Raw genomic sequence first — 12,784 nt, 5'->3', positions numbered from 1 at the left:
ACCAAAACCCTCCAACCCCCCAAAAAACAAAAACAAAGCAGTCATGTGGCACCTTAAATACAAACAAAGAGGAAGCCGTGCTAGTCTATACACTATCAAAACAAAAAGCAGTCAGGTAGCACTTTAAAGACTAGCAAAATGGTTTATTAGGTGAGCTTTCATGGGACAGACCCACTTCTTCAGACCATAGCCAGACCAGAACAGATTCAATATTCAAGGCACAGAGAACCAAAAACAGTAAGCAAGGAGTATAAATCAGAAAAAGATAATCAAGGTAAGCAAATCAGAGAGTGGAGGAGTGGGGGGGGAAGGTCAAGAATTAGATTGAGCCAAGTATGCAGACAAGCCCCTATAGTGACTCAGAAAGTTCCCATCATGATTTAAACCATGTGTTAATGTGCTGAATTTGAATATAAAAGCCAGCTCAGATGTTTCTCTTTCCAAAACGGTGCGATAATTCCTTTTCTGTAAAACACATACCTTTACGTCATTGACAGAATGCCCCATTCCATTAAAATGTTGACTATCTGGTTTGTGGATCTGGAGTGTTTTGATGTCTGTTTTGTGCCCATTGACCATTTGTCTAAGGGAGTTAGATGCCTGTCCAATATACAAAGCATCTGGGCATTGTTGGCACATGAGGGCATATATGATGTTAGTAGAGGAGCATGAGAAAGTGCGCGTGATTCTGTGAGTAACCTGGTTAGGTCCAGTGATGGTATTTCCAGAGAAGATATGTGGACAAAACTGGCAGCGGGCTTTGTTTCAGGGAAAGATTCCAGGACTGGTATTCCTGGTGTATAGACTGTGGTCGTTAGTAAGGATCCTCATGAGGTTGGGAGGTTGTCTGTAGGAGAGAACAGGCATGTCACCCAGGGCCTTCTGGAGTGTGGCATCCTGATTAAGGATAGGTTGTAGGTCTTTAATAATTCGTTGCAGTGGTCTGAGTTGGGGGCTGTAGGTGATGACCAGTGGTGTTCTGTTCTTGGCTTTTTTGGGCCGATCTTGGAGTAACTGGTCTCTGGGTATTCGTCTGGCCCTGTCGATTTGTTTTTTTACTTCTCCTGTGGGTGATACAGGTTTATGAATATTTGGTAAAGTTCTTGTAGTTTTTGGTCTCTGTCAGTTGGATCAGAGCAAATGCGATTGTACCTAAGAGCCTGACTGTAAACAATGGATCTAGTCATGTGTGCGGGAGGGAAACTAGAAGGGTGTAGATAAGTATAGTGATCAGTAGTTTTTCGGTACAGTGCGGTACTGATCAGGCCATCCTTGATTAGTACTGTAGTGTCCAGGAAATGTATCTCTTGCATGTTGTAATTGAAGCATAAGTTGATAGTGGGGTGTAGATTGTTCAAGTCTTTGTGGAATTCCTCTAGAGCCTCTGTACCATGGGTCCAAATCATAAAGATGTCATCAATGTATCTTAAGTAGAGGAGTGGTAATAGGGGATGAGAGCTGAGGAATCATTGTTCCAGGTCAGCCATAAATATATTAGCATATTGTGGGGCCACGCGGGTGCCCACAGCAGTTCCACTAATCTGGAGGTATAAATTGTCCCCAAAACGGAAATAATTGTGTGTGAGAACAAAGTTACAGAGGTCAGACACCAGACTGGGTGTGTTGGCATCAGGGATGGTATTCCTGATTGCTTGTAATCCATCTTTATGTGGAATATTAGCGTACAGAGGCTCTACATCCATTGTGGCAAGGATGGTGTTATCAGGAACTTTTCCGATGTTTGGTAATTTCCTCAGGAACTCGGTGGTATCTCGGATATAGCTGGGAGCGTTGGTGGCATAGGGTTTGAGGAGGGAGTCCACATAACTGGATAGTCCGGTGGTAAGGGTGCCAATACCTGAAATGATAGGGCGTCCAGGGTTTCCAGGTTTGTGGATTTTGGGAAGTAAATAGAATAATCCAGGCTGCGGCTCAGATGGTGTGTCTGAGTTAATGAGGTCCTGAGTACAGCAGGGAGTTCCTTCAGTAGTTGTTGTAATTTCCTTTGGAATTCCAAAGTGGGATCAGCGGAGAGAGGTCTGTAAAATGTGGTGTTGGAGAGTTGTCTGGCTGCCTCCTGTTCATAGTCTGACCTATTCAGGATGACAACAGCACCCCCTTTGTCGGCTGGTTTGATTATGATGTCTGGGTTATTTTTGAGACTCTGGACAGCATGGCGTTCAGCATAGTTGAGATTGTGTCTCATTTGGCATTGTTTGTGTATAATGTCAGCCTGAGCACGGTTGCGAAAGCACTGTATGTAGAAATCCAGACTTTCACTATGACCCTCGGGGGAGTCCACATAGAGTTCTTCTTCTTTTGTTGTTGGTAGGGGGGGTCGAGAGAGTCAGACTCTTGTTCATAGGTGTGCTGGAAAAATTCCTTTAGACAGAGGCGGCTAAAGAAGGCTTCAAGGTCACCACAGAATTGTATTAAGTTCATGGAGGAGGTAGGGCAGAAGGAAAGACCCTGGGATAATGAGACTCCTCTGCTGGGCTGAGTTGGTAGTTTGAAAGGTTAACAATGTTGTTGGTCGAGCTACTGTTATTGTGGTTGAATTATCCTGAGGAATGAAGTAATGAAGAAAATTTATTCTCTTTCTTTTTTGTAGAGAGAGGAAGTGTGTTTTATGAATATCTTGTCTGGCTTTTATATTCAAATTCGGCACATTAACACATGGTTTAAATCGTGATGGGAACTTTCTGAGTCACTATAGGGGCTTGTCTGCATACTTGGCTCAATCTAATTCTTGACCTTCCCCCCCACCCCTCCGCTCTCTGATTTGCTCACCTTGATTATCTTTTTCTGATTTGTCCTCCTTGCTTACTGTTTTTGGTTCTCTGTGCCTTAGATATTGAGTCTGTTCTGGTCTGGCTATGGTCTGAAGAAGTGGGTCTGTCCCACGAAAGCTCACCTAATAAACCATTTTGCTAGTCTTTAAAGTGCTACCTGACTGCTTTTTGCTTAAATACTAGCAATTTTATTTATTAGGAAATAAGCTTTCATGGGTAAGCGGATCTTATTACAATGCCACAGGACTGCTTTTTCCCTCCCCCCCTTAACATCTCGTAAAGCAATTGGTCAATGTGACAATAGTGCACAAGATTCCAAATAAGTTGAATAATTACATATAACAGGGAGACAGCAATGTTTCCACAAATGACCAAGAATGGGGCAAAAGCCTGAAAGCATGGATTTGTAGGCTAGATTATGAAGGTAATGAAGTGGGGTAGAGAAAAGAAAAGAAGCTGGTATTAATATCACCATGCCATTACTATGTTTATCAGGCTGTTGCCACACTTGGCCAAAACTCAAAATGGCCATGCCAATGGCCAAATCAGAGAATACTAATGAGGTGCTGAAATGAATATTCAGTGCCTCGTTAGCACACTGCCAGCCGTGGCTCTTTGAATGTGCCACTTTCGAATGTGCATGGTTTCACTACATGGGGGTCCTCAGTTGAGAGTAATAAGGAGATTTTGAAATGTGCAGGGTTCTTTTGAAAAGGACCCCAGTGTAGTCAAGCCACTTGCATTCAAAAGCAGCACTTTGAAAGCGCTGTGGCTGGCAAAATGCAAATGAGGTGCTGAATATTCATTTCAGCACCTCACTAGTATTCTTTAATTTGGCCATTAGCATGGCCTTTTCAAAGTTTTGGCCAAGTGTGGCCACAGCCTCTGAGTTTGATTTATCTTAATTACTTTGTAGGTATTTTCTAAGACTGAAACTAGGGACATAGACTTTAGTTTTTGTTTATGCTAGTGTCATTTTACATGGCTCTGGCTTTAAGTGGGTACAAACTGTAATCAATATCCACCAGAAAAGCCCCTTTTACACTAGCAAAAGAGTGCATGAACTGGGCCCATGCACTACGGCAGTTTTAAACTAAAGCTTTGTATAGCTGAAACACTGCTTTTTCTGAACACTCAGCACTGAACCTGGCACATTATCTACTGGACTTGAAAAAAAAAGATGCCGAATAGTTAATTCTTTCAGGCACATGGCCATAATCTTAATTGCTTTGTACCTTATGCAGTCATTTCAACCTGTGCAAAATAAATGAGAAGTGAGCATGAACATCAACTATTCTGATATAGCAGCACTTTTCACTCATGGTACACCAGTTTAAATGAGCATTAGCTTTTTTTTTTTATTATTCTTAAAATTACCATAAAACACAGGAGTTCTAATCATGGAACTGAAACTTATTGTGCATGGTATTGTACAAGCATAGTCCCTCCCCTAAGGAATTTACAATCCAAGGGTACATCTACACGAACTGGGATTCTGACACAATCAGAGTTGATCCTCTAGGGCTTGATTTTGCATGCCTAGTAGGGACATGCAAAATCCAACTATCGGGGTCGACAATCAATCCCTGTACTCCTCATTCTTGTGAGAAGTCAGGGAGGTCCATGGGAGAGTTTCTCCCACCAACCTCTCTCAGTGACAACAGCCAAATAAGTTGTTCATAGATACGTTGATTCCAGCTACTCAATTGCCATAGCTGGAATTGCATATCTATGGACACCTTTAAGTCCTAGCGTAGACCTGCCCTAAGTAGAAACAAGAGACAACAGATGGATACAGACCATACAAAGTACAAGAAATGGGAGACTCAGACCCATAACATTTGATTGTAAAGACTATGATATTTTTAAAGTCCTTTATTCAATACCCCGCCCCCCCCGTGGCTTCTTCACTGTATCCATTTTTGAATGTGTATGATTTTTTTTATAAAATCTCTGTTCAGAATCCATGTATACTGAAACCAAAATCAAAATATTTCTAATATAAGGATAATAATGCTCACCTCTCCCCAGTCATAAATAAGCTTATTAATAATACTGTCCTTTTAAATTTGGCTAATATTTTAGTATTGCTCTGCAGCACCAGACCCTAACAGAAGGGCAGATGCAAAAACTTGAGACATATTGCTACTTCTATGCTGATCAGTCCCTCCACAACACAGCTTTCAAGATTCAAGGGTCCAACAACTGCTTACCAAAACCTAGTAGTAGGCATCCTTCAGTCTGCATAGACTATGGATCGCGTCCTTTAAAGTTTCAATTGAGGACTTCATTTACAGCGTCTGTTGTGACTATAAAGACCCACACGAGAGTGACAGTCCTTGCTGCATCTCTTGCAGATGTAGTGGGTGTCTGGCAAGTCCTTATTGTGCTTTCTGTGTGATCGCTTCTCCTCTGCTAGCTGTCTGATCTTCAACTCGCCCTTCTGAAGGCCCTTGTGTAACCCCTGCCTCCATCTGCTGCGGTCATCTGCTAGATCTTCCCAGTTGTCCAGCTCGATGTCTACCTCTCTGAGGTCTCTCTTGCAGACATCTTTGTAACACAACTGGGGGCGTCCGGGAGGTCTTTTGTCAGAGGCTAGCTCACCATACAGGATGTCTTTTGGAATCCTTCCATCGTTCATCCTGTGGACGTGGCCAAGCCAGCGGAGTTGACACTGCCTGAGGAGGGTGTGCATGGTTGGGATTCCAGCTTGCTCAAGGACGGCAGTGTTGGTCACTCTGTCCTTCCATGATATTCCAAGGATGCGCCTGAGGCAGCGCAAGTGGATGCTTTACTTGGTGCATTAGTTGCCGTCCAAACAGTTACATGAGTGAAACTAAACAATCACTTCATAGTTGAGTGAACTCACACAGACAAGTCATAAAAAAGTTAAAACCATTTTATCAGTGGGCGAAAACTTCATAAAGGCCGTGTCTACACTTGTGCAAAATTTTCAAATGGCCATGGTCAGCTGATAGGAATAAGGGGATTTCGACATTTGTGGGGTCCTTTCAAAAAGGACCCCCAAATAGACGAGCTGCATGCAAGCGAAATGAGGCACTTTCAAAGTGCCATGGCTGGCAGCATGCTAATGAGGTGCTGAATATTCATTTCAGCGCCTCATTACTATTCTCGGATTTCCCGATTAGCATGGCCATTTTGAAGTTTTCCCCTAGTGTAGAAGTAGCCAACATGTTGTGTCTGCCTTTCAGTCTTATCTTTCAACACTTGTTCCCAAAGGAAACTTGCACAACCCCAGGAACTTAATAACTCTGCCAGACACCAAAAGCTTTGCATATAAGAGTACCACTGGTTATATGGGTCATTACAATCATTTGTAACATACCACAGTTGCCTTGTACCCTTAACTGCCCACTTCAGAAATGTTATGCATAGTAATCTGACACCTAGTTGAATTCTTCGTTTCAAATGGCTGCTTCCAACATAACTAACACCTTCCATTTTACCCAACTTCTATTTTGCAAACTGTTTCCTTTCCAGTCCTGAAGGGCTCTGTGTAACTGTAAAGCTTATCTATTCCACCACAAGATGTTAATCCAAAACACATTACTTCACATCCTTGTCTCTCTGATTCTTCAGAAGATCGATGACACATACATAAGGATGACAGGACAATTCAATATTCTGACCAGACCTCAAAACAGTTCTCTTGTGGAAAATAGAGCTCTATTTAATATAACATGATGGGATGTTTTGCAAAAATGTGCCCAAAACCAAATAATATTAAACTATAAAACTGAGGAGCATATGAAGGACCTAAACAACAACTAGATCTTATACAGAACTTTTCATCTGTGTATCATGAAGTCCATTACGAAGACAGCAAGCATTATAAGTCCCAGGAAGCAATAGAGTTTACCATTATTTACCAAAATAGGCTCTTGGCACAGTTCTGCTGTTACATCAAAGTAAATTCATTTCACAGAAGACATTGGCACTATTCTGGCATAGTGTACTAAATTTATAGATGGGTAAGAGGGCACGCACAGGAAGTAAGAAGTGATTTGGGAGCCTGAATCATGTTTTTAAAAGTGACAGATACTTTTCAGATGACTAAGTCTAATTGAAAAAAAAATCAAATGGAATTTAGTCTTTTATGTGCCTGGTGCTTTCCAAAATGAGGGGTTGGCTGGTTTTGAAATGTTTACCACAACGAACCACAGCATTCATAAAAGGATCAGTTCGTCTTGGACTCAGACTTCTGTACTTAATCCACCTCAGAGGTAGACAGGAACATGCCTATGAACATAGCTATTCAAAGAAGAGCAAAATCATAGGCACAGTTGTTGGTTTACTTCAAGTGTGCAGGAAGACATGGATCTTAACTCCAACTGGCCAACATTTCTAAACAAAGAGATATAATTCAACCTAAATCCACTGGTATGTTCCAGACACTTTGTACTTCCCAGTGGACATAAAGCAGCAGCTGTAAGTTCGGCCCAACCAGACAGTTAAGATGGGTTTCTGACAAGGTGGCATGGAACGGTGATTATGACCTGTAGAGTTGACCATTAACTCTTGTGGACACATAAAGGTAATGAAGCATTGTAACTTAGGGGGAGCAATGCAGCTAGCCTACCCACAGGCATACAAGGAGAGTGAAAAGTAAAGCCTCATAACACCTTTCAGGCTATGTTAAAACTATTGTTGTGCTTTCTCAAATAGGAGGATCGTACCCTCTCCTGAACATGCTTCTATAAGTGCTAGCTACCCCTCAAAGGGGAAAGAAGGAGGCAGGACCCTGGCCTCCATTTTGGTTGTGGAGTTGGCTGGCTCCAGAGGCAAGCATATACTTCAGATCAGCGCTATGCCAATGGATGTACTACCACTTCATAGCAGAAAACCCAGTGACCCTAGCCATGGCCTAATGTTCCTCAGTGCTCTAGAGATTCCCAGCATGTTCCCTTGCCTAATATTCACAACTGATCTGTTCATGTCTAACCCACATGAACTATTTTTATTGCTGCACATTTGTCAAATATTTTTAAAAGAAAAGGTCTCAGAAAATGGACCTAACCTTTGTGAAAGGTTCCAATTTTAAAAAAGGGTTTATACCATAATAAAAGTGTATTGTATCATTTAAAATATAATCTCCTCAACTGCTCATTCTTTATGTATAAGCACACATATTTAAAGTTATTACAGTCAGGCTCAACTGTTTGATATGCCAGCTATAATGAATAACTCAAATTTACATGTCAAAAATACAATAACTTGGAAATTGCCTGGCTATTTAGATACATACCTAAACAAGGCCTCACATTATCCTAGAACATTTTTCTGAAGTTTTGACACAAAAATTGGGCTATTTTGACAGGTTTCCACCTTAAACCAAAGTCAGCCAAGGCGAAGCCACTTCCCCATGTTATCAAGATATATTAATTCCAACTAATTTTATATGAATGCTAAGCAATTGGAAATTCAGGCTGACGTTCCATCGATTATCCATGATGTTTTAGAAGGAGCAGGGGAAAAGCTTCACAATACGTTAAGGAGAACATGTCAGACTTGCAACTGAAAACCTGCTTTCCAACAGTTTAATTTATATCCCATTACTATCTACACCTTCTCAGTCCATTTAATTTTCCTACTTTAAAAAATTAAAGTTGGGATTTTCTTAACACTATAGGCAGATTCACCAGTATGTTGCAGGTCTTGTGATGCAAAGCAGCTAGAGACCCATATTATCTGGAGAAATCAGTTAACCAAATAATAAGTATCCCAAATGGAAAAAAAAATAATTCTCAGTCTAAGGACATGTCTGCACCGACAGTTCTGCAACAGTATGTGTAGTGAAGGCACTGTATTCCAACAGGAGCGAGCTCTCCCATTGGCATAGCAACACCACTTCTGCAAGCATCAGAAGCAGTTCAGCCCTTTAAAAATATTTTGAGTTTTGCTAACGACATGCTTTTTTCCTCTTATGATTTTTGGATCAAAAGCAATTCAGACATCCATACCATCTTTGAAAAATATTGGCTTGACCCTTCTCTTAGAAGAGAGGATACTGGATTAGATGGACCTGTAGTCTGACCCAGTATGTGTATTATATGGTGTGCATGGGAGAAAGTAGCATCTAGTAAATGTTCTTAGTTGCAGGAGTCTCCTAAACCAAGATACATAGAAAATGCATTTTTTTAAATAATGCCTTCCAAACATTGTAGTGGTATGAGATCCTGAACAGTAGGTCTGAACTATACTAAACGGTTTTAAAAATCCCACCATTGCACCAACCATTTGCACTGATGGCAGCAATGATGAGAAATGTAAAGGAAAAATAATCTACAGCAAATGCAGAGTTTCCTGCATTGCCCCTAAACATCTAATAGGGTCTTCGTCCTACCTCTTACTTGTTGAGGTGCTCCTAAAAAAATTGTGAAGTCTGAACAAGGACCTGCTTGGTAGAAATCAGGACCATTCTCCCATTCTCTACATTATCACATTCCAATATGCAGGTTTTTTGTTTTTAATGAAGCAATAGACAACACAGTTAATATATATGTTTGTCAGGTTCAGTGCAACAGGTGAGTGTGTGGGAAATCTTTCTGTATCTTGTAAACATGAGCACAAATATTTTGATACCTTTGGAAGAATGACCAGAGCTGTGAAAAACGGAGGGTGCTCTGTCGGCAAGGATACAAATGAACTACTGTTTCATGCTGGTGTGCATGAATTCATCTCACTTCCAACTGGAATTGCACTTTGAGGTTTGAAGCACATTAATTTAAAAAAAAAAAACTATCCAACTTGTCAAGTTTTGACTGGTACCATATAAAGCCATACATTGTTTTAGTTTCACAATTCAGACTAGGCTCAAAATTCAAATTTGGCTCAGATAAACAGATAAAGCCCAAATGAAACAAAGCATTAGTTTGAACCTTCACTTTTCCTTTGGTTGGAAAACATTCAGGTACTTTTTCTGCTACATATGAGAATGTACTTGTGCCATAAATCACTCAGTGACAAAATTGTGTACTTGATTTCCTCTCATATAGCTCATTTACATGGGATCAAGTTAAATTGAGCTGTGAACAGAGAGTTCAGTCCCTGTTCTGTTATTGTCAACTTGCATTAACTAGATGTTGATTATTAATTTTTTTTAGAGTCTGCCTCAGGAAAACATCTCTATTGCCTCAATCACTTTTCTTTAAGCATGTGCTCAACTACAATTAAAATGAATACCACCTGATTAACTACTGTTTCAAATAGAAAAAGGACTTAAAAGTGTATTCAAGTGCTTTCCTGGCCTGCAGTCCTAATTGATAGAATACAACTTTTAATGCAATTCTGAACTAGACAGTTATTTTAAATATTTTTCCTTTTGTGGCAGGAGCAAATATAGTTTGAAATTCAATGTAGGTGAGCAGCAAAATAAAATATAGAGATAACCAAAATTTGGAGAGCCAGATAAACCCCTTCTGCCATGAAGGGATAGAAGGGGACTTGAAAGAAGCAAATCTCTGCAAAGACTATTCTGTTTTAGGAACATGGCAAGGTGGGGGTCTCATCTGGTTCCCCATCTTACATGTATGTAAGTCAAAGAGTTTTTCCTTTAACTTCAGCAGTAGCTGGATGGGACCCTTCATTTGAAGGAGACAAAGCTTCAGAAGGAAGTACCCCAGCAAGCACATCACTGAATCTTACCCTACCATTGTAATGTATTTAGGCCAATTTTAACATGCAGAGCAAGCCCGGATAATTGCTTGAGGTTCAACATATTTCAGCATTTCAACAGCCCTTTGCCAGACTGAGCTTTTAGCAACAGCAGATTTTGTACTATTATTACCAGACCCCGTGCAAATGCATGAGAGTAGGGCACTCAAAGCCTTCCCTCTTCCTGCTCCCTCACAGAGCCCACACAACCACATTCCTGCTGCTATTTACCTTCATTTCTAAGCCCTTATGTATGTCCTGCTGAACATGGGAACCACCCTCCTCTAACATTTCTGTCTCACCAGTCATCCTACAAAAGTCAAGAAATGAACTGTGTCATAGAACCACCCCATCCCTGCATGAGGCAGTGAACAAGACACACGTTATACCCCAAAAGGGATAGAGCAGCATAATGTCTGAGGTGAGCACAGCTACATAGTGGGTCTTGGTATTCCCATTAGGGTGGTGCAAGCTCCACTCACTCTGCCACTAGGGGCTTCAGCTAAAAACAGCTGTCCAGCTCTTAGCGCCCTCTTCCTCTCTCACGTTTGCCTGATCTCTTACACACCACATCCTCTGAGAGAGAATACTTTTTGCAAAGAAACTCACAGCAATTTTTGCCACCGCTGAAATCTTGAAGAAATGTAGCTCGCAATTAATCTACAGTGAGGAAGTAATTGAACCATAATGCAGTAATTGAGCAATTTGCAGCAGGAACAGAATTGATGAACTACTTAGCAAGAATTTGTGTTCACCTTCTCTCTGACTTGTATAACTAACCCAAATGGAAACTGTGAGGGGGGAAAAAAATCTGAGCTAAATTCTTAAATTCTCTTTGGAGCAAATTTCAAATTAATCTGAAATATAACTACACAATACAATTTGCATAAGCACCACATTTCAATAAATCTCATAATCTCTTTCTTCTCAATAGGTGGTAATGCAGAATAAGTCATGGATTTGGTGTAGTATATTTTGGTATGTGATCATAGGGAGGAACAATGGAGAGATTAAAATGAATTTTAATTCCCAATTATACCTTAAAATAACCTGAACATGATGTAGTTAAACTTTCTCAAACTGGTGGCTATTATCTAATAAAGTTTTAAGAGCAGGAAGTCTCTCTTTCTGCATATGAAGTTTCTTTATCCCATTTGTACTATTCCTGTTGATATAATTAGAAATTAGCATATGACACTAGTCACAATAATGTTAGTAGTAATGACCACATCAGCAATGGATGTTCTCACTGATCCTTGAGTCGCACTGATATCAGTCAGTGAATAAGCCTCAGTGTGGGAGCAGGATTCATAACACACTCTGAATGTGGGTCCTATTTACAAGCAAACTTCTCTTTTGCTTACTCTCCTTACCATCAGTTTACTAAAATGGACCGGACTAATTACTGCTGTGGCAGGTCCCCATTCAGCTAGAAAACCATTCTGCTTCGTCCTCGAGCTGGTTGAAACAATTGATTTTGTCTTTTTCCCCCTTTGAGAAAAAAAAATGGTAGAATAACAAATGCCAAAATATTCTGGGAGAAATTCAAAGCATTTTGATTTGGCAATGCTAACTTGGTGCCTCATGGGAGTTGTAAATTAAGTAACTCATGTTGCCATCTCTACAAGGCTTCCAGGCTGTACTACATTTACCAGGATGCACTATGGTTTTCCATAGCAGTACATCATTTGGTTCCCTGGGCATGATGCACCCTGGAATATGAAGTCTGGATTAGAAGCCCAGCCCATTGCAATTGGGGTCATGAGGAAAATAAATCATCATTCTCTTAGGCACCTTGGCAGCATTGCCAGCTGAAAATATTTGGGGATTTCAAACCTTTTACTGCAGAAATCAGACATTTTACATTTAATTTATTTTTTTATGGAAGACCAGTTTCAATTAAATCTTTTGACTACCCTTATTTTCACAATTATAAAAACCTTCCTAGATTCTTTAACATCTTGAGAAACACTTTCAACGGTATTTTAAAAGGGAGAATATATCTAGAAACACATACCGTACATTATCTCATGTTACTCAAGGGAAAGCCTAAACAATTTGAACCTTTGCTGATTTGTAGAACTGTAAAAGAAAAAAAATATGTGGATTTTTTATTCGTGAACACAATTCTGAATCCTCTACTGATATGCAGTAGAGCAGCTGCATTGACTTCAGTAGAAGTAGGCCAACTAATACTAGCTGAAGATTACACCTTGAAAACTCTGTGGTGCTCTATATAGAACTAAGTGTGTTAATTCTAATGTACACATAACAATGCAACCCAAATAGTTGTCTCATTCAGAATTCCACTACAGTTT

Source organism: Carettochelys insculpta, chromosome 5, assembly GCF_033958435.1.
Source record: "Carettochelys insculpta isolate YL-2023 chromosome 5, ASM3395843v1, whole genome shotgun sequence".
In the NCBI taxonomy this organism is placed as follows: Eukaryota; Metazoa; Chordata; order Testudines; family Carettochelyidae; genus Carettochelys; species Carettochelys insculpta.
Note: the sequence above shows the minus strand (reverse complement) of the source record.